We start from the raw sequence: 25855 nt of genomic DNA, 5'->3' as shown, positions 1-25855 counted from the left end.
AATCTAACCGTGTTCCTTGACATTCAGTGGTATTACCATCACTGAAATTCTTAACTATCAACATTCTAGGGATTACCATAGACCAGAAATTGAATTGGACTGGCCACATAAATATGGTCTAAAACAGCAGGAGAGAGGCTAGGAATCATGCAGCAAAGTAACTCACTTCATGGCTTTCAAACGCCTGTCCACAATCCAAGTCAGGGATGTGATAGAATGCTCTACATCTACCAGGATGAGTGTCCCTCCAACAATGCCAAAGAAAAGCCTGCTTTATTGCCACCACACTTCCTTAATCACTGATGCTCAGGAATAGCAGTGTCTACCATTTACATCTATGAACTCCAGAAATTCGCCACGGCTCCTTTGATAGCTTTTGCCAAATCCATGACCACTTCCATCTAAGACAAGATAGCAGATGCTTAAGAACGTTACCAGTTGCAAGCTCCTCTCCAAGCCACACACCAATCTGCTTAAAAAAGAATGCTTAATATCCCTAATTATGGAATCCTCTACCACCATCACTTTTCCTTTTGCTCCTCTTGCTTGAATCCAGATAACTCTCCCATCCCTGATGTGTTGTGATGTTCCAAGCTCAGATTCCAGCTCATCAACTCCGATTTAGAATTCCTCAGGCAACCAGTATTTGCTACATTTGTGGTCACTACAAACCACAATGTGGTCCACCAGCTCCCCCATCATGCACATAGAACACATTACCTGGCCATGCATCTCAAAAGTTTTGCTTTAACATTTCCGACTGGTCTTTAGCTTTTCTTCTATAAAATATTTCCCTAATTTTACCTTTAATCTGAAAATAATTTAGAATAGACATTAAAATTAACAGTTACTTACCAACCAATGAACTTACATATCCCCTATGGTATAATAGTTTCTGATCACCAAGTCTCCTCCCCTGATGGCTGGCTGGCTTTCTCTCTCTCTATCTCATTCTCTAATTCTACGGCTTCTGGAACAGAATTAAACTGGTTCACTGACTAACTTGTTCGACCAGTTCTCTAACTAACTAGGTTCAACTGAATGTTTGTGAATTCCTGTTTTAAAGCCGAAATTAAACTGCACCCACTCAAAAGTGTAACTTATAGGTAATTGTTAAATTCAACAACACACTAGACTTCAGATTGAAATTAGCCCTTAAACTGAATTAAATTATTGCTTAATATTTACCCCTTATGTCTCACTGTTTCACCAAAGAACAGTTACATTCTAATACAACAAAGTAGCACTTCTTTTCACGAATAACTTGGTCTTTGAACCATCTAGACAGACGCTGCTGTTAGCACTAAAAATGATAGTTGCCCTCAAACTTTTCATCTCTCGTTCATTTCAGGGCTCTGCTGTTGACCTTTCCAGCACATCTCAGTTAGCTGCTTGCTCCTATATCATGTTCCCCTCATTGCTCAGAGGAGGTAGAAGCAAATTGCTAATTTATTTGGCTCTGTAGCTGCGTTGGCTATGATGGTTGGCTCTGAAATAACTCAACATAGGCTGGTATCCCATCATCGAGTCATGTAAATACTACATGGTACTGATGCAGCTAGCTCAGAGCTAGCCCCTAGAGTGAACAGAACCCCTGCCACTCCTGTGTATCTTTTTACTCTTTGTGTCATCAGCAAATTTAGCAACTAAATTTGCTCCCTTCATCCAAATCATTTGTATACATAATAAAAAGTTGCGGTCCCAGCATTGATCCTAAGAGGGTACCTTCACTATGAAGTAATTAATTTAGTTCTATCCCCTTGCACATTATCTGATCCCGTACAGCCTGCTCTCTGGTTGCCTACAGAATGTGCTATGCTAAGAAATTGTCTGCAAATATTCTAAGATCTTCTTGTATTGGCCACCTTTACCCATTTGATATTCAGTCTAAATTCAGATTAAATCCCCCATGATAAATTATTGTACCCTTCTGATAAGTTCCATAATTTTTAAAAAAATACCGTCTACTATGTGGATTTTGTGGGTAGAGGGAAGGGACATTTGTAAACCATTCCCACAAATCACTTCTTGCATTGATAATTTCTCAGTTCTATTTAACCACTTCCATATCTTAGATTCCTAAACTTAGGTCATCCCTGTTGAAATAAATGTACAGAGGCGGGTATCCCATCACCACTTTACCCTTTATTTACAACTCCTGTTTATTTCTTTTTCATCAAGTGCATAAATCTTTATTCATTTTCCAATACCAGGAAGAAAGGAAACACCCGAATGGCCAGTGATAAGCAGTGCCCTTCTCATCAAAGGGCAATGTTGTGTGATCAAAAAATGAAAAGGGAGGGCAGGGACTAAATTAAATTAAAATGCTCCACACCCCGCAGGACACACCTATCCCTGAAAACCTCGAGGGTGTTGGTAGACACCATGTGCTCCTTCTCTAAGGACACCCGGGCATGGACATAACCATGGAAGAGGGTAGGCAATCGGCCATAACGACTCCTTCCACGGCCTGCTGCCTAGTTCTGTTTATGGTCAGTTTGGAGCAGGCCCACGAGGAAGAACAACTCCTATTTAAACATTAGTCGAACCTCTGATTAGGGCTGTTAATCTGGTCCAATGAGGGAATTCATTCTATGAAATCCACCTGACTGACTTTGTTCCAATCATTACATTAATACCCTCTAAGTCATGGGATATAGACGCATTCTTTCTCCTGTAGCTTCTCCTGGGGCATTTTTGCAACAGGTCTAGTTCCTCTGATTCTGCCTTGAATACTGGCAGAATGTACTGGGCTGTATCCTGTCTCTTGCGCCTGGAACATCTTGGAAGAAATTAATCTTCTTCAGGTGATAATGGTGTTGAGGCTGTAACATCAGTTATGTCCATCTCATCCTCAGAGGTTTCTTTGACGCTAGGTTGAGAGGAAGAACCCATGGGTTCTGACAGCCTTGCCAGATGTTGAGGGGTCAGGAATATGGTTTGCTCTTGTCCTGTTTATGAGGTTACAGCTTTCATGTGGTCCATGTCCTTCTTCAGGATTGTCTCTCCTACCCAAACTTTGTATGTCATGGGACCTAACCTTGCATCAATCATGTCTCTTACCCGTGCAGAGTCATTTCCATGGTTTTGACACCAAACTTTGTCCCATGACGTCTTGCTGCCTCTCTCACTTAGTGAATTCTTGTATCTGGCATTGGTATTCCTGGTGCTGTTTTATCCACCCCCTCCCAGGATCAGGTTTAACCTGGTGCGATCACTTCTTCCCATTAGCAACCCCTGATGGAGCTGTCTCTGTAGTTGCGCGAGGAGTGGCCCTTTAATTGAACAGGAACTGGGACAGTTTGGTATCGAGTGAAGGTGAAGGTTGCTTCTTTAAGCCTGCCTTCAAAATTTAGACTGCTCTTTCCACCAGACCATTGGCCAATGGATGGTATGCAGCTGTCCTGACATGTCGGCTGCCATTTGACTTTAGGAAATACTCAAATTCTCTGCTGGTAAATGATGGCCTGTAGTCTATGGCCAACTACTCTGATATTTCGTGTCATAGAGTCATACAGCACGGAAACAGATTCTTGGGTCTAACCAGTCCACGCCGACCGTAGTCCCAAACTAAATTAGTCCCACCTGTCTGCTCCTGGTCCATATCCCTCCAAACTTTTCCTTATGCAAATTCTTTGAAACTTTGTAATTGTACTCACATCCACCACTTCCTCAGGAAGTTCATTCTATACATGCGAACCACCCTCTGTGTAAAAAAGGAATTGCCCCTTGTGTCTATTTTAAATCTTTCTCCTCTCACCGTAAAAATGTAGCCCTTAGTTTTGAAGTCCCCCATCCTAGGGAAAAGACAACTCCCATTAACCCTATCTGTACCCCTCATTATTTTATATATTTCTATAAGATTGCCGCTCAATCTCCTATGTTCCAATGATAAAAGTCCCAGTCTATCCAGCCTTTCTTTATAATTTAAACCTTCTATACATAGCAACATCCTAGTAAATCTCTCCTGAACCCTCTCCACCTGAATAATATCCTTCCTCTAACTGGGCGAGCAGAAGCGAACACAACATTCCAGAATAGGTCTCACTAATGTCCTGTAAAATCTCAACACAACTTCCCAAGTCTTATATTCAAAGGGCTGAGAAATGAAGGGCAAGTATGCCGAACGCCTTTTCAACCACCTTGTCTATATGTGGCACAAAATTCAAAAAGTTGTGGACCTGAACCCCTAGGTCCTTCTGTTCTACAACACTACCCAAGGTCCTCCCATTAATTATATAAGCTCTATCCTTGTTAATTGTACCAAAATGCAATATGGATTGAATTCCATCTGCCATTTTTCATGCCTATTGACTCATTTGATCAAAATCCCTTTGTAATCCTAGAAAACATTCTGCGCTGTCTACTCTGCCAACAATTTTGGTGTTGTCTACAAACTTACTAATCATGCCTTCTATATTCTTATCCAAATCATTTGTATAAATGACAAATGAAACAGGACCAAGAACCGATCCCTGTAGAATACTGCTCGTGACAGACCTCCAGTCCGAAAAGCAATCCTCCATCAGCACTCTCTGTCTCCTGCCGTTAAGCCAATTATGTATCCAATTGGCAAGCCTGTCCTGACTCCTATGTGTTCTAACATTACTAATTAGTCTACTACGTGGAACCGTTGGCTTTACCAAACTCCAAGTAAACATGTCTACTGCTTTTCCCTCATTGAATCTTTTGGTATCTTCCTCAAAAAACTCAAATCAAGTTTCTGAGACACAATTCTTCTTGTACAAAACCATGCTGACTATCCCTAATCAGTTTTTGCCTCTCTAAATGTCGATTAATCCTATCTTTTATAATTATCTCCAACAATTTACCCACAACCGAGGTAAGACTCACTAGTCTATAGTTCTCCAGTTTCTCCTTACAACATTTCTTCAACAAAAGTACATTAGCTATCCTTCAGTCATCAGGTATCTCACCCTTAGTTACAGATGATGCAAATATTTCTGCAAAGGGCAACATGGTGGCTCAGTGGTTAGCACTACTGCCTCACAGTGCCAGGGATCTGGGTTCGATTCCAGCCTCGGGCGACTGTCTGTGTGGAGCTTGTATGTTCTCCCCGTGTCTGTGTGGATTTCCTCTGAGTGCTCCGATTTCCTCCCACAGTCCAATGATGTGAAGGTTAGGTGAATTGGCCATTCAAATTGCCCATAGTATTAGGTGCATTAGTCAGGGGTAAATTCAGGGTAGGGGGAATGGTGTGTGGTGGGTTACTCTTCGGAGGGTGAGTATGGACTTGTTGGGCTGAAGTACCTGTTCCATACTGTAGGTAATCTAATCTAATCAAAGGGGACTGGCAATTTCCTCCCTCACTTCTCACAACATTCTGAGATATAAGAGATCAGATCCTGGAGATTTATCCCACCATTATATTCTATAAAATCTCCCAAACCTCCTCTTCTGTAATATGAACTGTTGTGAAAACATGAAAATTTATTTCAATATATTCTCTCAACTCCATTTCTTTCTCCACAGTAAAAACTGATGAGAAATATTCTTTTAGTATCTCTCCCATGTCATAACACAAGGGGCTGACGTCTTAAGGGGTCCGACCATCTCTGTAGTTAACCTCTTTCTCTTAATGTATTTGTAAAATCTCTTTGAATTATCCTTAACCTCATCTGCTATGCAATCTCATAACCCCTCTTTGCCTTCCTGATTTCTCTCTTAATCAATAGAAGAGTGTAGAGACATTCTTAAGCGATTCAATTGAACCAAGTTGTCTATATCTAAAATAAGACAATCTTTTATTCTCGACTAGAGCCTCAATGTCTTTATTCACCCATTGTTCCTTAATCTTGCCAGCCTTCTCCTTCATTCTGACAGGAACATAATGTCTCTAAACTCTCATCATCACACTTCTGAAAGACTACCTGGTATCAGTGATCTCTATACCTGTGAACAGTCTACTCCAGGCAACTTTAAAATTTGCCTTACTCCAATTAAAAACTAACTTTTATGGAAGGCTTATCCTTTTCCATAACTCAAGAGCTTTTCAATTGTTATCTCCATGACTGAAAAATGAACTGTATGCACAGTTTGAGTGGGTGTCCACAATAACCAAAAATGTACAGTCCATAAAAGGTCAGGCAGCATCCGATGAGCAGGAGAATCGACGTTTTGTTCTCCTGCTCCTCGGATGCTGCCTGACCGGCTGTGCTTTTCTAGTATTCCACTCTCGACTCTGATCTCCAGCATCTGCAGTCTTCACTGTCTCACAGCCCATGAAAGTACTTACGTTGGCGATGGGGGAGCTACTGTCAGTAATTTTTGTCTGTATTGGCACTCTGGGCATTGCTCCACAATATGGCTATGCCAGCATCCAATCCTGGTCACAAGTCCTTGCCAACATCTTCATTTTGGAAACCCCTTGATGACCCTGGTGGAGGTCAGCCAGTATGTGGTGGTGGCCTTTGCTAGGGACAATCATTCTTGCTCCCCATAATAATATGCCATCCTCTATGGTGATCTGGTCTTGCTAGGTCCAGAAAGGTTTCAATTCTGGTTGTGATGAGCCTTTTGTTACCTCTATCACCACCAGCAGTTTTAATTTTGCTGGATAGGATCCTTATGTGTTCATGGTCTGATATTGTCAGCGTCGACACCATTAGTGGGGTATCCACCAGTGGGAAGCGGCTCAAGGCATCCACATTTGCTGCTTGGCCTCCTGTAATTATATGCACTCAGAATAAGAATCCACTACTGAATTTGGTCTGAAGCTGTGGGAGGCACGACCCTATCCTCTAAGTAGTCCTTGCAGAGGTTTATGGTCTAATACTATTACAAATTTACATCTGTAAAGCCATAGGTGGAATGTTCTCACACCAAAGATGGCTTCTTTATCTGGGTGTATCTTTGTTTGGCATCAGCCAAAGTCTGGGAAGCATAAACTCTTGAGGATACACTCTTCTGGGCCACGAGTGAGCCAATACTACCCTGATACCACATGGTTAAATAACGCATGTCAGTATCATCTCTTGTTTGAGATCATGGTGTACCAACACCTCAGAAGAAGATAGCTGCTTCTTCACTTCTCTAAATACGACTTCTTGGCTATGAGACCCTTGATAAGGCTGATCATTTTTCAACAGCAGATGTTAACGTTTCTCGGGTGGAGGCCAGGTTGCGTATGAATTTTCGTAACAATTCACCAACTCAAGGAAAGACCTAAGCTCCCGTACAGAAGTGGGAGCCAGTGCATCTTTGATTTCCCTCACTTTATCATCCAAAGAGTGCAGTTTTGTTGACTCTGTAGTTGAAGTAGGTCACTTGGGGTGCCTGGAAGACATATTTTTCCCTCATAAGACATACACCTGCTTTGGAGAAATTTTAAACACCATGTCCAGTTTTCTAGATGCTTTTTATTGATCTTCCCAGTTATTAACATGTCATATAGATAAATGGTGACCTGGGGTAGACTTCGTAAAATGTTTTCCATCGTCCACTGAAAATTTTCATTCATTCATTGACATCCCTTGCAGATGAGGATCACTCCCTTCCACTCTCAGGATGAGCCTGCAGATGGTTGTACAGACCGATGCAGCTACCATAGGTTCAGTTACACTTGCGGCAGAGGGTGATCATGGGAAGGAGTGGGTGGGGCATTGATGTGGCAGCATACTCCCTTTGCTGCTTTCACCTGGCGTCTACATTTTCCTCCAACAGCAAATCTCAAGGTACTCAATGCCTTCCCTGATGCTCCTCCTCCACTTTGGACTGTATTGGATCAGTGATTCCCAGGTTTCTGGGAATGCAGCACTTTGCTAATGAGGCCTTGAGGGTATCACTGAAGTGCTTCCTTATCCATCTGGCATACCATTTCGAAGCTGGAAGTAGAGTTCCTGCTTGAGGAGTCTCGTGTTGGTCATGAGGACTATGTGCCCATTTCATTGTAGCCAATCGAAATTGGTCAGTGTCTTGATGTTGCAGAAGTTGGCTTTGTCGAGGATACTGTTGTTGGTGCATCCTTCTTCCCTCGTAGGATCTTCTGCAGGCAGTGTTGATGATACTGATCCAGTGCCTTGTAGATAGTCAACATCTCAGAGCCATATAGGAGACAGGAACTCCCACAACTCTGTAAACCATTATCGGATCTGATGCTGTTATCCTTGAACACCTTTTTCTTCAGCTGGCTGAAGGGTGTGCTAGCACACTGGAGGCGGTGCTGGATTTCTTCAGTTACGTCAAAACCTGTATATCACAGTATTCAGCCATATGCACCATCATTCAATGCAGCAGCTAAGGATAAGGAGAAATTCCACTCCAGCCTTGACCAATCTCTCACACAGGTCCCTGCAGTGGGCAAACTTATCCTCTGCAACTTCAATACCATGACTGGAGACTGCGACTGCTGGATGGGCCATCACTGGAAAATGGCACAGGCCTATGATATCCAAAAAGGCAATCTCTTATATTGGTAAAAACCTTTATGGGTATTAATTGTGACATACTTCTGGAAATCCTCACCTTATCGTATTTGCAGGTAAGCATGCCTCATGTCCAGCTTTGTGAGTGACAGCCCCTTCTGCCAGTTTTGACTGTACGTCCCCCACAAAGATGAATCAACCCATCCGGCTTCACAATTGGTATAATCAGTGCTGCCCATTCCATAAAGTGTACTGGTTTGATGCTTCCTTCACTTTCTAGCCTCTTGATTTCTGACTGTACTTTTGCACGTAAACCGTATGGCACTGGGCTGGCCTTGTAGAATCATGGAATTGCTTCCTGGTCAAGGAAGTTTGGCTCTTTTGATAGTCCCTAGAACTTCCTGAAAATCATCCAGGTATTTAATTAGGACTTCATTGAGACAGCCATTTTCTCATCAGATGTTGAGCCAATCAAGATGAATCTTTTTCAACCAATTTTGCCCCATCAAGCTTGAATGACACTTTCACTATGATCAGAGGTAACTAAATCATCTGTAACATACCAGAACTGAAATTGTACCCTTAGAGGTTACCTGGTGTTGGTTCTCAAGGTTGGCTGAGGTTGGATGCAAACGTAAATGTTTGAATATAGAACTAATCTTGGTAAAGACTGGTTTTGCAATCTCTGACACAGCCGTACCGATATCAAACTCCATGAGAACCGGGTGGCCAATAAACCCGCTTTTTATTTTGATTGATTCCAATTTGGATATTGCTTAGCAATTTAAATGCTCCAAACCAGATAGAGGTGGACTTTCCAGGGTGTGCACACTTCTGGATACTGTCCTATGAGTTCACTTACTCAATTCAGGTGTAGTGGGACTTTTCTTACCGTCTCAAGTCTGCATACCGGCAACGACTACAATGGCCTGTGGCCTGGATTCTTGTGAAGACTTTAATCATTTGGCTGAGGGTTGGCTGTGTTTTGGGGTTTTGCTGTGGACTGAATTAAGATCCCTCTATTCAGGATATGTCCTGGATGAGTCTATGCAATTGCCTTTACTCAAGTGTTGTTCACCAAGCTCAGTTGGACTGCTGAGGCTGTCCACTTTCATCGGAATACCCTGTAACTCAAAAGCTCCACTTGCTACATTTTCCAATGGTAAAGCCAGTTGTAGTGTCTGCTTGAAGTCCAGTTGGGCTTCAGGTAGTAGGTACTTTTGCATGGTCACATCATTAATCCCACATACTGAACTGTTTCCCAGCATCTCACTTTGGGATAAATCAAAATCACATGCCTTTGCCTATCATCTTAACCTTGTCAAACATCCCAATACAGATTCCCCTGGTTCTTAAATTACCGAGTAAAACTAATAGTGCCTCAAAAATAGAGGCGGCTTGGGGTCGTAGTATTCCTGATGTAAATCCGTCAACTCTTGAAAGATTTTAATATCTGGTGCCTCAGAGAAAGTTAGGCTCTTATTAACCTAAAACGCTACAGGTCCACAAGCTGTGAGGAGAATTACTTGTTGCTTTTCATCTGTTCCAATGTATTTGGCTAGAAAATATAACACATTCTTTCACATACTGGCTCTAATCTTCAATGGCAGCATTCAACGATACAAGCTTACCAAATAGCAGCATGATGCCAGAAATGCTTACCCCAACTCAGATGATGGTTTCAATTGAATCTCTTCAGGGATGCGTTTTTCTCTCATTGCCACTGAAATAACCCCAGAAAGGCTGGTATCCTGTCACCAAGTCACCCTTTATTTACACGTACATAATATATGATTGGTACAGCTAGCTCAGAGCCAGCTTAGAGTGAACAGAACCCCTGACATTCCTGTTTAAATTTGTCCACCAGGACTCCCTAATTGGAACACATTAACAATCCCAATCGGGGAACTCATAGTCTATGAGGTCCACCTGGCTGACTACAGGCTTGTCATTCAGGAATACTTTCTAAATACAGAGGTCTTCGGCACTGTTCGTATGACTTCACTGCATGAATAGTTTGCATCGAATGATCTTGGATTTTAAACATTCTTCATTGTAAGAGGGCCATAGAAGCTAAAGATTGTGAGATTCTTTCAACATGCATGATTTCATACTATCATGGAAAATCCTCAGCCCTTGATCTGCTGCCCCAGTGGTTTGAACTTGATGGGTTTGCTGATGGGTGGGATGTGACAAATTCCATATCATCTCGAGCCACTGCTGGGCCACGTGAAACAATGTTCTCTTCATAGGTCACAGGTCCTTACATATAGCACTGACATCAGTATTCATGCCTTGAACTCATTGATTTTGGTGATGAAGATAGCCATATCCTCTGTGAAAAATACCTTGCTGCTTCAACATATACTCCAGGTGCTGCTGCATAGGCCTCTCTATTACTCATGGATGGAGTTCAAGTGCTGAAATATTGAAATGTACCTCAATTTATCTGCACTACAGACTGTTATTCGTGGTCCATGAGGTCTCAATTCCTTCGGGGACTCTGACAAATGGCACGCATCATCTTTTGTTGATTCAAATACTGAAGTCCACACTTTAACTCCTGAGGACCTACTACATCCTCTGTGGAGCATCATTGTGATGGTCTTCCCCAATTATGTGACAAGGTGCCCATCAGTCTCTGCACCTCCTTCTGCACACTGGTCATGTACTCATTAGTGGTACCAATGTTAAAAAAAATACACATGGACCAGCTGAGATATAAGTTTAAACATTTGAAGTTGATGAGCTGTCTGATTTGACGATGCTTCCTCAGAAAATGTTTCTCTTGATGTCCACAGTATGTCTTGCCCAATCTGAGAAGCCAACAATGCTAGACTCTTGAGAGAAACAAAAAAATGCTTATGAGAGGAAGACAATGGAAACCTTCCTCGTGTATCATTGGTGCCAGACTAGGCTATCATTGCTAATTCTGGATCACTTTTCCACTGTTCAATTACCTACCATTCACTTCTATTCAACATAACCATTCTTCCCAACAATCGCCACTATGGCAATCACAACTCTAATTCTTAGAATACCTGTTCTCTGTCCTTCTTAAATAGTCAATTCATTGTTACCACATATCCACTTCATGCCATCATAATGTTACATATTGCTGTCTCTGCCAGGGCCTGTATAGCTCTTAGCACTGGTCCATTTCCTTCTGAGTATGAATCTCTTACAAGGACAATAAAGAGATGAGGTGATGCAGCTCTGTATGCAGAAGGAAATCTACACATAGTTCAAAACATATTCTGTTATGTGGCACCCTCACCCATTAGTACTATGGCCATATCAACGACATGGTCACATACTCTGTTGGTTTTGAAGGAACTTATAACTGATGTTTGTCTAAAGTGTTGCATGCTACGATCCAAGGTGGGAATATTGAATAAGTAGAAGGTTAATTGCATGGGATCCAAGAAGAGCAAGATAATTGAATTCAAAATAGGCTCAATGGTAGGAAGCAGAGGGTGATGGTTGAAGTTTGTTTCTCAGACTTGTGGCATGTCACAGGGGTCAGTGCTGGGATCTTTGTTATTTGCTGTTAACATAAATGATCTGGATGTGAGTGTGCAATGCATAATTAGTAAGCTTGCAGATGGTACAAAATTAGGGAGTATAATTGATAGTGAGGAAGGATATCAAAAATTACAGTCGGATCTTGATCACATAGGGAAGTGGGCTGAGGATTGGCAAATGCAATTCAATACAGATAAGTATGAGGTGTTGCACTTTGGAAAGTCAAACTAAAGTAGGACTTTTACAATAAATGGTAAGGTCCTGAGGAGTGTTGTGGAACTGAGGGACCTAGGAGTACAAGTACATAGTTTGTTGAAAGTGGGGTCACAGATAGACAGGCTGGTGAAGAAGGCATTTAGTATGCTGGCCTTCATCGGTCAAGGCCTTCATAGGAGTTGGTCAGTTATGTTACAGTTGTGTAAGTCATTGGTGAGGCTGCAATTGGAGTATTGAATACAGTGTTGATCACCCTGTTATAGGAAAGACATAGTTAAACTGGAAAGAGTGCAAAAAAGATTTATGAGGATGTTGCCAGGACAAGTAGGCATATGGACCAAATGTGGGCAATTGGAAATTGCTGAATGAGCACCATGGTCAGCATGGACCAGTTTGGGGCCAAAGGATCTGTTTCCATGCTGAATTACTGTAGACTCTGAGTTGTAAAATTTTGTGTTTATTTCGACAAACCTACCGATTCCACATCTGGATTGATAAATGGTCATGGGTTCTGTTTATTTTAATGTGGATCATGGATGAGGACAAACAGGAAGACAGCTAATGATCCGCATCCATGAACACCAACTAGCCACGAAACGACACGACCAGCAACCTTAGTAGCCACACACTCAGATGACAAGCAACATGAGTTTGACTGGGGAAACACTACTATTGTAGGACAAGCCAAACAGAGAACAGCCAGGGAATTCCTAGAAGCATGGCACTCATCCACAGATTCAATCAATAAGCACATCAACCTGGACCCAATATGCCGGCCACTGCAGCGGACAGCTGGAACGGACAACCGGAAGCGGCAGATACAAATCACTATAAGTGCCGGAGGAAACATCACAGAAGCGCTTCACAGGAGGCTCCCAAGCACTGAGGATGTCACCTAGACAGTGGACGAAACGTCTGCGACACAAATTTCCAGCTCGGCGAACAGAACCACAACAACGAGCACCCGAGCTACAAATCTTCTCCCAAACTTTGAAGTTATGAAAATTATTTACACTGAAATAAGGACAGAAGACTTTTTAAAAACCTGCACAATATATGAAGCTTTACAAATCCTCTTAGATCTTGTGAACATATAATCTTCCTGTAATCTAGGCTTATTGCTTGTTAATGATATAGAAGATGGTATCAGCAATAACATTAGCAAATTTGCTGATGATACAAAGCTGGTGGCAGGGTGAAATGCGATGAGGATGTTAGGAGATTACAGGGTGACCTGGACAAGTTAGGTGAGTGGGCAGATGCATGGCAGATGCAGTTTAATGTGGATAAATGTATGGTTATCCACTTTGGTGGCAAGAACAGGAAGGCAGACTACTACCTCAATGGAATCAATTTATGTAAAGGGGCAGTACAGAGAGATCTGGTGTTCTTGTACACCAGTCAATGAAGGCAAGCATGCAGGTACAGCAGGAAGTGAAGAAGGCTAATCAACCTTGGGTGAGGACTCATCCCATTAAGCAGTCCTTGAGAGGGGATCTGATTGAGACGTATAAGATTATGAAAGGATTGGACACTCTGGCAGTAGGAAACATATTTCCACTGATGGGTGAGTGCCGCACCAGAGGACTCAGCTTAAAAATACGGGGTAGACCATTTAGGACAGAGCTCAGGAGAAACTTCTTCACCCAGAGAGTGGTGGCTGTGTGGAATGCTCTGCCCCAGAGGGCAGTGGGGAGGCCCAATCTCTGGATTCATTTAAGAAAGAGTTGGATAGAGCTCTCAAAGGTAGTGGAATCAAGGGTTATGGAGATAAGGCAGGAACAGGATACTGATTAGGAATGATCAGCCATGATTATATTGAATGGCGGTACAGGCTCGAAGGGCTGAATGGCCTAATCCTGCACCTATTGTCTATTATTGTCTATTGTATTCTTGACTAGTAGATGCTGGTCTTCCAAACTTTCATATCTTGAGTTTACTTTTGTATGTGTTGTATGCACAACTGAAGAGGCTAGGTGATTATTTGTTTAGTTCCCTGAGTTGGCTTCTGTTCAATGTTTCCCTATTAGATGTTGTGACAACTTTGTAGGACTTAACCTCACACAATGGATAACTCTGCAAGTGACCAACTTTCCTAAGTCAACGTACAATTCAAACCTAAAAACCTATGCAGAGATTAGGCAGCTCTGCACCTGTGTGTCTATCATGCACTGTTTACATTTTCCTTATTTTTGAGAACTTTGTTGTGAATTTCTGAGAAATTGGACAGGTGATGACTTAGAAAGGTTTTCCTAACCTGCCTTTTGAATATAGATAAATGACACTGTACTTAAGTAGCATAGCACAGTGTGGAGTGGGTGAGGTGTGGAACTCTAGGGGCTATTTTTCTTTTCAGCAGATTTTCTATTAATTTTGAATTTAATACAAACGGTGGTAAAGGAAATAAACAACTAACTAAATAAATAAATAGTATAATTAATTAATTAAATCTCATTAAGCTTGGTATGGATGGTGTGTCCGGGCTGAACTCCTGGATACCATTGTGATCCAGGACAAACATCTCTGCAGTCAATTGTTTGACGTTCAAATAGTTTTGGCTCAGAGTTTATGAACTGTAAGCTGAAATACAGACATTGTGATGTGCCAGTTACCTGGATTATTATACTATGAGACAGTCACATCACCTAGGTTAGAGTCTTCATATTTAGTCAGTCAGTGGTCAAGGAGAGAATGATGTGACTGTTAAGGAGGCAGATATGAGGAACTAGAGGGTAGGAATGCAAGAGTGCTAGTCTTTACAATTGTCCATTAGGTTTTAAAGCAGAATGGTTGCAGGGTAGATGAGCAAACTGACTATGACATTTGGTACAGGGAGCCATTTTAGTGGAGGGGAGGGGACAAGCAACAAGCAATATAGTAGTAGGAGATAGTATAGTGAGAGAGATTGCCATATTCTATGCAGCAAAAAGCTCGTCTCCAGAGATCTTTGTTGTCAAGCCAATGTCAGACAACATTCCCTCTTAAAGCTGCATGATAGTAAAGCTACTGGGAGGTTCTGCACATATAGATCAGCATGCTGAAACATTGCTTCCATTCACAGAAGCTGCTGATACACATGGCTCTTGGAGGAAAAAGTGCTGGAGGAAAAAGTAATTGAGAGAACATTGCTTCCTGGGTTCAAGGTTATTGGCTCGGGGCTGGAAAGTAACTTGCAATAGGAGGAGAGGATTCAGTTGTCATTGTCATGTTGGTACCTACGATAAAGGTAGAATTAGGAAAGAAATTCTGCATAGAGAATATTAAGAACTAAGCACCAGGAAACTGAGGTATGGATCTGGAATGGTCGATACCTGAACTGAGCTGAGGCCAGTGTGCCTGCAAACCATATAACTCGAGAAGCTGAGAGAATTTTAAACTAATTAGAGGGGGTGGAGGATCAAGTGTGGGAATATTGGGTATAGCAAGCAGCAGAGCCAAGTAATATGGAAAATGAGTGTCAGAGAATGGAATTAAGGTGTAGAGAGAAAAAAGAAAGAAACCTAGGAATCCACCAATCTTCAAGATTAGATGTTATAAAGATAACAGTAAGACAAAAATGAAAACAATGTATCTGAATGTGCACAGCACAATAAAGTGATTTGACAGTGCAAATATGACAAGAATTGGGTTTTGAACATTGAGAGGTATATGACATTCGAGAAGAATAGTAAACTAGATAAAATTAGTGGGGTTGCATTGTTAGTCTCTGATGGTATTTATGCAATAGGTAGAGATGGTAAAGGTTCAGGAAATCAGGATGTGGAATCGGCTTGGGTGGAGATGTGGATTAGTAGAAGAAAGAATGGCCCCTAATTAACTGTAATGTGAGATAATGTATAAAAGAAAAGATAATGGGTGTTTTAATCTACATATGAACTGGAAAAATCTGATTGACAATCGTATCCTGGATGGGGAGTTCCAAGATAAAGACAGTTTCTGAGAGCAATGCATTCTGTAACCAAATAGAGATTTTTAAAAAATTCATTGGATATGCTTATTGCTGGCTGGACTGGTATTTCTCATGCGTCCCTAATTGCCTTTGACAAAGTGGTGGGATCAGCCTTCTTGAACCACTGCAGTTCATTTGCTGTAGGTATAGCTACCATGCTGTTAGGAAGAGAGTTTCATGGTTTTGACCTAACTACGCTGAAGAAATGGCAATATATTTCTAAGTCTCAATGGTGTGTGGCTTGGAGGGGAACTTGCAAGTGGTGGTGTTCCCATATAGCTGCTGCTGTTGTCCTTCTCAAAAGATAGTGGTCTTGAGGTTGGAAGGTGCTGGCTGTATAGGAATGATGGAAAGGTGGATGCAGGACTAACTCAAACACCATACAAAAGAGAATACTGTCACTGAAGAAGTTCTCGCCATAACTTAGATTTTCCTGTTATGAAGGAGTTGGTCAAGAAGCCCATCATATTTGCAGTCAATAAAGCTGCTGATTGTCCTGCCAATGATAATGCCTCAGGAAATGTTGGCCTTCCACCTGAAATCTTCAGAAATGGAAAACTGACACTATTGCAACATCTCCAAGAAATTTTCTGTCTTTGTGATTGAACTTCAAGATGCAAACATCATCACCTTATGCAATAAGACAAGGAAATTGAAATGATCGCAATAATTACCAAGACATACACTTGTTAGTATTTTGGGAACATCTTTACTCAAGTTGCTCTGACCTGATCAAATACTATGGCATTCTGCATCTCACCAGTGGCTCAGCAGGGGCTTCATAGTTGCAGATCAACAATTGATGTGATTTTCTCATTTTGGCTATAAATCAAGAAGTGCTACCACTGTGCATGGCATTTATGGGTGTCATACTGGTGACAGTGCTAGACTGGGTGCCTGACAGTCTTTTAAAGACAGCGCTGGTGCCAGGAACTCTAGTCTATTTTGTGATATACTGGCAATGACAAGTGATTCAACTACAGTGTGAGAGAGAATTGAGCTAGCATCAGAGAAGAGAAACAGGGTTGATAGTTCATGAGAAAAGTTTGGGACAATTACATGGTTCCTTGATCAAGCTCAAAAAACATGACATTGAACGAATATATCCATAAGATTCACTTCGTATCAGAACATAAAATACTTTGTACAACTTTAATCTCCTCAAATATATCCTGCTTTATGGATGAATTATACAGAGAATAGTGACAATTAAACTACCTTAAGTTCCATCAAGCATATATTACAACTTAGTGAATGCATTAACATGTTCCGTTCACCCCAGTATTGTTTAACTTACGCAGGTCCTGGCTGAACATTAACATAGTTTTGATCATTTCTCCGTTTATAATAAAATTTGACACAGGTTAAGGCACCAATCTCATCCAGAGCTTTTTTTATTCTTCTTCTCTGATTTTCATCTAGTTAAAAACGAACATAAAACAATAGAGTGTATTAGTTTAACATGACTATAAGTGTGACAAATAGACACATTCATAACCTAAAAGGTAGCATAAAGATGAAGCTTGAGTAACTAGAATAACTTGTTTGAAATATGCTTGGTTTTGTTTCATTTACGAGGTTACCTAGTTGCCGGCTGGCCTTCTTAGCGCAGTAGGCAGCACGTCAGTCTCATAATCTGAAAGTCCTGAGTTCAATCTTCAGATGAGGCAAGGCTGTGGTCTGTTGCTACCTTACGGATTTTAAATTTGGGCGACACGGTGGCATAGTGCTGCCTCACAGCGCCAGAGACCTGGGTTCAATTCTCGCCTCAGGCGACTGTGTGTGTGGAGTTTGCACATTCTCCCCGTGTCTGTGTGGGTTTCCTCCGGGTGATCCGGTTTCCTCTCACAATCCCAAAATGTGCAGGTTAGATGAATTGGCCATGCTAAATTGCCCGTAGTGTTACGTGAAGGGGTAAATGTAGGGGAATGGGTCTGGGTGGGTTGCTCTTCGGTTGGTCGGTGTGGACTTGTTGGGACGAAGGGCCTGTTTCCACACTGTAAGTAATCTAACCTGATCTAGTGAGTGCTGCATTGTCAGACACTTTTGATGAAGCTTTAAACCAAAGTCCCATCTCCATATATATAATTCAAGGAACAGCAGGACAGTTTCACCTGGAAATTACATATTCTTTAAATGAGATCAATGAGTTATGCACATTTACTACAAATTCTCCAGCAGCGACATCGTAGAATGCATTCAGGAGGTAGTGGTGACCAGAAGAGAGGAATGCAAGCAACAGGGAAAGAAAAGAAAATAGAAAGGGTATATAAACGGGAGGATGGGCCAGCTGGGGATGGGGAGGATGTGTGAGAGTTGTGGTGTTGCAGTGGCAATCAGGATGATAAGGAGCAGAGACTGGAAGTGTTGCAACTGAGAGTGGAAGGAAGACTGCAGTCAGGAGTTGAAGGAGGAAGCATTTGAATTCTTGAGGGACGTGATTGGTGGTTGGATAGGACTGCTATAGAGGTCAAAGTTATTGCCCAATGAAAAGAAATCTTTAAACATCTTGTCTTTTGGTGCAGCCACAATATTCTATTAAAACTGGTCACCACCTTCACCTATCTGCTCATCTCTCCTTCCTCCATGCTCCTCCCATCTTCAGCATAAATATCACCTTTAATTGACTGCTATTAGTTCTAAAGAAAAGTCACTGGTCATGAAACTGGTCTACTTTCTCCCAATCAATAATTTCAAGACCTGTTAAGTTTCTCCAGCAACTTCTGTTTCTTTCAAAGGATGGCTGGTTTGGCTGCATTCTTTTACATGTTTTTCTGGACGCAAAGTGCCTGAAGCTGATTGTGTTCAGGTTGCTCCAATTGACAAAGGGGACCCAACGAGAAGTTAAACCTCTTCTTATGAAAGTGCTGGTTTCAAAAACTGAAGATCATTTTTTTGTCTGTACTAATATAACAAGCAACACACTTCCAGAGTAAAATGAGTACAACTCCCTCCGTGACTCCCTCGTCAGGTCCACACCCCCCACCAACCCAACCTCCACTCCTGGCACCCAACCACCCTGTGGCTCGGCACTTCGGCTCCCCCTCCCACTCCACCAATGACATGCAGGTCCTTGGACTCCTCCATCGCCAGACCATAGCAACACGACGGTTGGAGGAAGAGCGCCTCATCTTCTGCCTGGGAACCCTCCAGCCACAAGGGATGGGCTCAGATTTCTCCGGTTTCCTCGTTTTCCCTCCCCCCACCTTGTCTCAGTCAAATCCCTCGAACTCGGCACCGCCTTCCTAACCTGCAGTCTTCTTCCTGGCCTCTCCGCCCCCACCCCACTCCAGCCTATCACCCTCACCTTGACCTCCTTCCACCTATCGCATTTCCAACGCCCCTCCCCCAAGTTCCTCCTCCCTACCTTTTATCTTAGCCTGCTGGGCACACTTTCCTCATTCCTGAAGAAGGGCTTATGCCCGAAATGTCGATTCTCCTGTTCCTTGGATGCTGCCTGACCTGCTGCGCTTTTCCAGCAACACATTTTCAGCAGTATCAAATTGAAGACTCAGGTACCTGTTTAGTACCCACAAATGCAGTTTTAGTGCCAATAAATTTGTAAGAAATGGAATATAATTTTTAAGTTTTATATTATGCTCCTGTGCAACTGTCAATAAAAGCTTACTTTCACTGTAGAAATACACTGCAGATTAGAATTACTGAGGAAGACAGTGAATGGGTGATCATAAGGCAGATAAAGGGTAGGAAAGCAGTGCTGGAGTCTCCTACGATCATCTTCCTCCAAAACAGGTATACCATTTTGGATACTGTTGGGGGAAATGGCCACCAGGGGAGGGTAGCACTTGCCAGGATCATGGCACTGTAGCCGGCACTGCTGCTCAGAAGGGCGGGAAAAAGACTCGTAGGGCCATAGTCATAGGGGATTCAATTGTAAGGGGAGTAGATAGGCTGTTCTGTGGCCAAAAATGAGACTCCGGATGGTATGTTGCCTCCCAGGTGCTCGAGTCAGGGATGTCAGCAATCGGCTGCAGAGCATTCTGAAAGGGGAGGGTGAACAGCCAGTTGTCGTGGTGCACATTGGCACCAATGATATAAGTAAATAACGAGACGAGGTCCTGAAAGCAGAATTCAGGGAGCTAGTAGAGTAGTTAAAGAGGAGGAGCTCAAAGGTAGTGATCTCGGGATTGCTACCAGTGCCACGTGCTAGCCAGGGTAGAAATGAAAGAATAGGCAGGATGAACACGTGGCTTGAGGGATGGTGTAGGAGGAAGGAGTTCAGATATGTGGGACATTGGGACTGGTTCTGGAGAAGGGGGGACTATTGCAAATTGGACGGTCTACACCTGAACCAGACTGCAACTAATGTTCTTGGGGGAGTTTTTGCTACTGCTGTTGGGGAGGTTTTAAACTAATGTGGCAGGGGGCTAGGAACCAGAAGAAAAGACTACTAGACAGTGAGGTGGAAACTGGAGACTGTAATGATTACAATGTTAGCATTACCAAGGTAAAGTAGGCAGAGAGCAGATAAACATAAAAGAACTGGCGGCCTGAAGTGCATATACTTTAATGCAAAGAGTATAATGGGAAAGGCAGATGAACTTAGGGCTAGGATTGGTGCCTGAGAGTATGACGTTATTGCAATCACAGAGACTTGGTTGAAGGAAGAGCATGATTGACAACTAAATGTTCCAGGATATAGATGCTTCAGGACAGGGAGGGAAGTAAAAGGAGGAGAGGAGTTGCACAGCTGGTCAGGGATGATATCACAGCTGTGCTAAAGGAGGACACTATGGAGGGCTTGAACAGTGAGGCGCTATGGGTGGAGCTGAGAAATAAGAAAGGTGCAGTTACACTGGGGGGGCTGTATTACAGGCCTCCCAACAGTGAGTGTGAGGCAGAAGAACAAATAGATAAACAGGTTCTGGAAATATGTAGAGGCAACAGGGTGGTGGTGATGGGAGATATTAATTTTTCTAACATTGACTGGGATACACAGTGTCAAAAGTCTGGATGGGCAGAATTTGTAAGGAGCATCCAAAAAGTCTGGATGGGCAGAATTTGTAAGGAGCATCCAATAAAGTTTTCTACAGCAGTATGTCAATAGTCCGATAAGGGAAGAGGCCATATTGGACCTGGTGTTGGGGAATGAGGCAGGCCAGGTGGTAGAAGTTGCAGTGGGGAATTTCTTTGGGAATAGTGACCACAATTCTGTAAGTTTTAGAATACTTGTAGACAAAGATGAGAGTGGTCCTAAGGGAAGAGTACTAAACTGGGCCAAGGCCAATTATATCAAAATTAGGCAGGAGCTGGGAAATGTGGATTGGACACAACTATTTGAAGGAAAGTCCACATTTGATATGTGGGGCATTTTCAAAGATAGGTTGAAGATAATGTAGGATAGGCATGTTCCTTTGAAAAAAAGGGATAGGAAAGGCAAGATTCATGAACTGTGGATGACAGGAAAAATTGTGCGACTAGCTAAGAGGAAAAGGGAAGTGTACATAAGGTCCAGGCAGCTAAGAACAGAACAGGCCTTGGAGGAATAATCGGGAGAGTAGGACCATTCTTAAACGAGGAATCAAGTGGGCTAAAAGGGGTCAAGAAAAAGCTTTGGCGAGCAGAATTAGGGAGTATTTCAAGGCCTTTTATTCTTATACAAGAAGCAAGAGGGTAACCAGAGAAAGGGTTGGTCCACTAAAGGATAAGGAAGGAAGGTCGTGTATTGAACCTGAGAAAATGGGTGAGATTCTCAATGATTATTTTGCATCAGTGTTCACTGAGGAATAGGAGGTGATTAATGCTGAGATTAGAGATAGAAGTTTGTTTACTCTGGATCACGTTGACATAAGAAGGGAAAGTGCATTGGGTAGGCTAAAGGATATTAAGGTGGACAAAAACCCAGGACCGGATAGGATCTATCCCAGATTGTTGAGGGAGGCGAGAAAGGAAATAGCTGGAGCCGTGTACAGATATCTTTGTAGCATCTTTAAATACAGGTGAGGTGCCGGATGACTGGAGGCTTGCTCGTGTTGTCCCCCTGTGCAAGAAGGTTAGGAGGGATATTCCATATAACTACAGACCAGTGAGCCTGATGTCAATTATGGGAAAGTTGCTAGAGAAGGTACTGAGGGATAAAAATCTATTTATATTTGGAAAAAAATGGGCTTATCAGTGATAGGCAGCATGGTTTTGTGCGGGGTAGATCATGCCTTACCAGCTAATAGAGTTCTTTGAGGAAGTGACCAAGTTGATAGATGAAGGAAGGGATGTAGATGTCATATACATGGAATTTGGTAAAGCATTTGATTAGGTTCCCTGTGGTAAACTAATGGAGAAAGTGAAGTCACATGGTGTGCAGGGTGTTCTAGCTAGATGGATAAATAACTGGTTAAGCAACAGGAGTAGTAGCTGTAGGGAGTTTCTCGAAATGGAGAAAGGTGACCAGTGGTGTTCCACAGGGATCAGTGCTGGGGCTGCTGTTGCTTGTAATACACATAAATGATCTAGAAGAGGGCATTTTTGATCTGATCAATAAGTTTGCAGATGACACGATGATTGGTGGAGTAGCAGAAAGCATAGGGGACTGTCAAAGAATACAGGAAAATATAGGTAGATTGGAAAGTTGGGCGGAGAGTGGGAGATGGAGTTCAATCCAGCAAATGTGAGGTGATGCATTTTGGGCAGTCTAATTCTAGAGCGAACTATACTGTAAACTGAAGAGCCTTGGGAAAAGTTGTTGAGCAGAGAGATCTGGGAGTTAAGGTCCATTGTACCTTGAAGGCAGCTGCAGAGGTCGAGAGAGTGGTCAAGAAGGCATATGGTATGCTTGCCCTCATCTGACGGGGTATTGAGTATAAGTGCTAGCAGGTCATGTTAAAATTGCACAAGACTTTGGTTCAGCCACATTTAGAATACTGTGTACAGCTCTGGTTGCCACATTACCAAAAGGATGCTTTGGAGAGGGCGCAGAGAAGGTTTATGAGGACGTTGCCTGGCATGGAAGGTGCTAGCTATGAAGAGAGGTTGAGTAGATTAGGATTGTTTTCATTAGGAAAAAGGAGATTGAGGGGGGACCGGATTGAGGTCTACAAAGTCATGCAGGGTATAGACAGTGTAGATAGAGATAGGCTTTTTCCCAGGGTGAGGGATTCAACAACGAGAGGTCATGCATTCAAGGTGAGAGGTGAAAAGTTTAAGGGGAATATATACGGCAAGTACTTTACACAGAGGGAGTTAGGTGCCTGGAATGCGTTGCCAGTAGAGGCAGGCACGGTAGATTCATTTAAGGTGCGTCTGGACAGATGCATGAGTAGGTGGGGAGCAGAGGGATACAGATGCTTAGGAATTGGGTGATAGGTTTAGACAGTGGAATTGAATCTGCTCAGGCTTGGAGGGCCTGTTCTTGGGCTGTAAATTTTCTGTGTTCTTTGAATAGTTTCTTCAAGGAAGGTAAATATTTAACCTGATGTCCCAGCTGCTTGTTAAATTTAGGAGGTGGAACAATGAGACATTCAGCTCAAACGCACTGAAACAACTCCAAGGAGGCAAGTATCCCATGGCCGTCACCTTTTATTTATACATGCACAGCAAATGGGTTCTGATTAGCCTGCTCACATCTTTTAAGTATCTTGCTTATCTCTGATAGTCAGGGCTCTCTGATTAACCCAAGCCAATGACCTCAATTAAGGATCTCAGTCAATAAGATCCACTTGGCCCAGGTTCCAATCACTGCACACACTCACTTGAGTGCAGCTGACAATTAGAACTCCAGGTTCTGCCCATGGTAACAAAAGGACGAGTTGAGAAGAATATTTTTTTAAATATAGAATCCCTACTGTGTGGGGATTTGGCTCAATAAGTCCACACTGACCCGTCAAAGAGTAACCCAGCCAGACCCATTCACCAACCCTATTATTCCAGTAATTTAGCCCTGACTTATACAAATAACCTAGACATCCTTGGACACTATTGACAATTTAGCATGGCCAGTTCACCTAACCTACACATCTTTGTATTGTGGAGGAAACCGGAGCACCCAGAGCAAACCCACGCAGACATGGGGAGAATGTGCAAACTCCACACAGAGAGTCACCTGAGGCTGGAATCGAACCCAAGTCCCTGGTACTGTAAGGCAGCAGTGCTAACCACTGAGCCACTGTGCAGCCCCAAAATAATTAGATTTTGAGAAAAGCAAGATAAATTTGAAGAAAAAAGAAACAGAAGGAAATACCTGAAGCTTCAGATGAAAATGGGAAACATATCCAGATTGAAAACACTGGCAAACATCACTTAGAACGAGTTTTTTAATTGGCCTTTTTCTGCACTGTACATTCTATGTAATGTTGCATAATGCAGTGTAAATGTAATGCTGCACTTCACAATATCTATTGAACTACGTTAGAACACATTTTCAGGTGCTAAGCAATATACTGAATCCATCCACAAAATGATGACCAGGAAGCACTTGCACACTTTGAGTGAAAATGCACCAGCCACCTTCTTGGGTAAAGACAAACAAGAATCACTGACTGCATACAGCCTAAGATCATGAGAGACAATGGTATAGTGATAATTGTAACAAGATCAGCCAAGTGAACCCCATAGAATATGAGTTTCCTGATTGGGGCTAACAGGGAGCCCTGACAGATTAAAAAAAAGGATTGTCAGACATCCTGACACTCTGAGAACTGGCTCTCAGGGAGTTGAATCAGTATCAAGAACTTGCCACATGTATATAAAGGATGACTTGATGATTGAATTCTGGCCTCTGGAGAGTTGTTTCAATGGCAACAAGAGTAAAGCAAATTCCTAAATAAATTTACTTACAACAGTCATCTTTGAGTTGTGTTTTATAAATATGGCTGTGTGTGTGGAAAATTGTGTCTTACAAACTTGAGTTTTTTGAAGGTGTGACCAAGCAGACAGATGAAGGCAGAGCAATAGACATAGTCTATATGGACTTTAGCAAAGTCTTTGACAAGGTTCTGTATGATAGATTGGTTAGTAGCATTAGATCACATGCTACAGGGAGAGCATGGTGTTGTAAAAAGCACAGCAGGTCAGGCAGCATCTGAGGAGCAAGAGAGTTAACGTTTCTGGCATAACCCTTCTTCAGGACTGGGGTGGGAGGGGGTGGGGGCTGGGGAGAGGACTTTTCCATTCTGGGCCTCCTCCACAATACCACCTGCAAACTGGAGGAGGAGCACATCATCTTCCACCCTGGGAAGCCTACAACCACATGGCATGAACACTGAATTCACCAGTTTGCAAATCTCCCAGCGCCTACCCCATCCCAGATCCAACCCTTCAACTCAGATCCACCCTTTTGACCTGACTTCCCTGTCCATATTCCTTCCCACATTTCCACTCCACAATTCCCACCAACCTATCACCATCATCTCTTACCTTTGCCCACCTATCACCATACCACCTACCTTTCCTCCAGCCCCACTCCCCCATTTATCTCTCAGCCCCCTTTCCCTGTCACAATCTTGAAGAAGGGTTATGTCCGAAATGTTGACTCTCCTGCTCCTCAGATGCTGCCTGACCTGCTGTACTTTTTACAGTGCCATGCTTTACTAACACTGACTCTCCAGCATCTGCAATCCTCACTTTCTCCAAAGCTTGCTAATGGATACGAAATTAGCTGGATGGTAAATGACTGAGGGTAGTGGTACAGCGTTGTTGTTCAGACTGAAGGCTTGTGACCAGCGGTATTTATGGATGATATCAAAATTACTGGTATTTTTGTGGACAGTGAAGAAGGTAATTTAAGAGTGCAATGGGATCTTGATCAACTTGGGCCAATGATTAGCAA

This window comes from Chiloscyllium plagiosum, chromosome 16 (assembly GCF_004010195.1).
Source record: "Chiloscyllium plagiosum isolate BGI_BamShark_2017 chromosome 16, ASM401019v2, whole genome shotgun sequence".
Taxonomy (NCBI): Eukaryota; Metazoa; Chordata; class Chondrichthyes; order Orectolobiformes; family Hemiscylliidae; genus Chiloscyllium; species Chiloscyllium plagiosum.
This window is presented reverse-complemented; position numbering follows the sequence as displayed.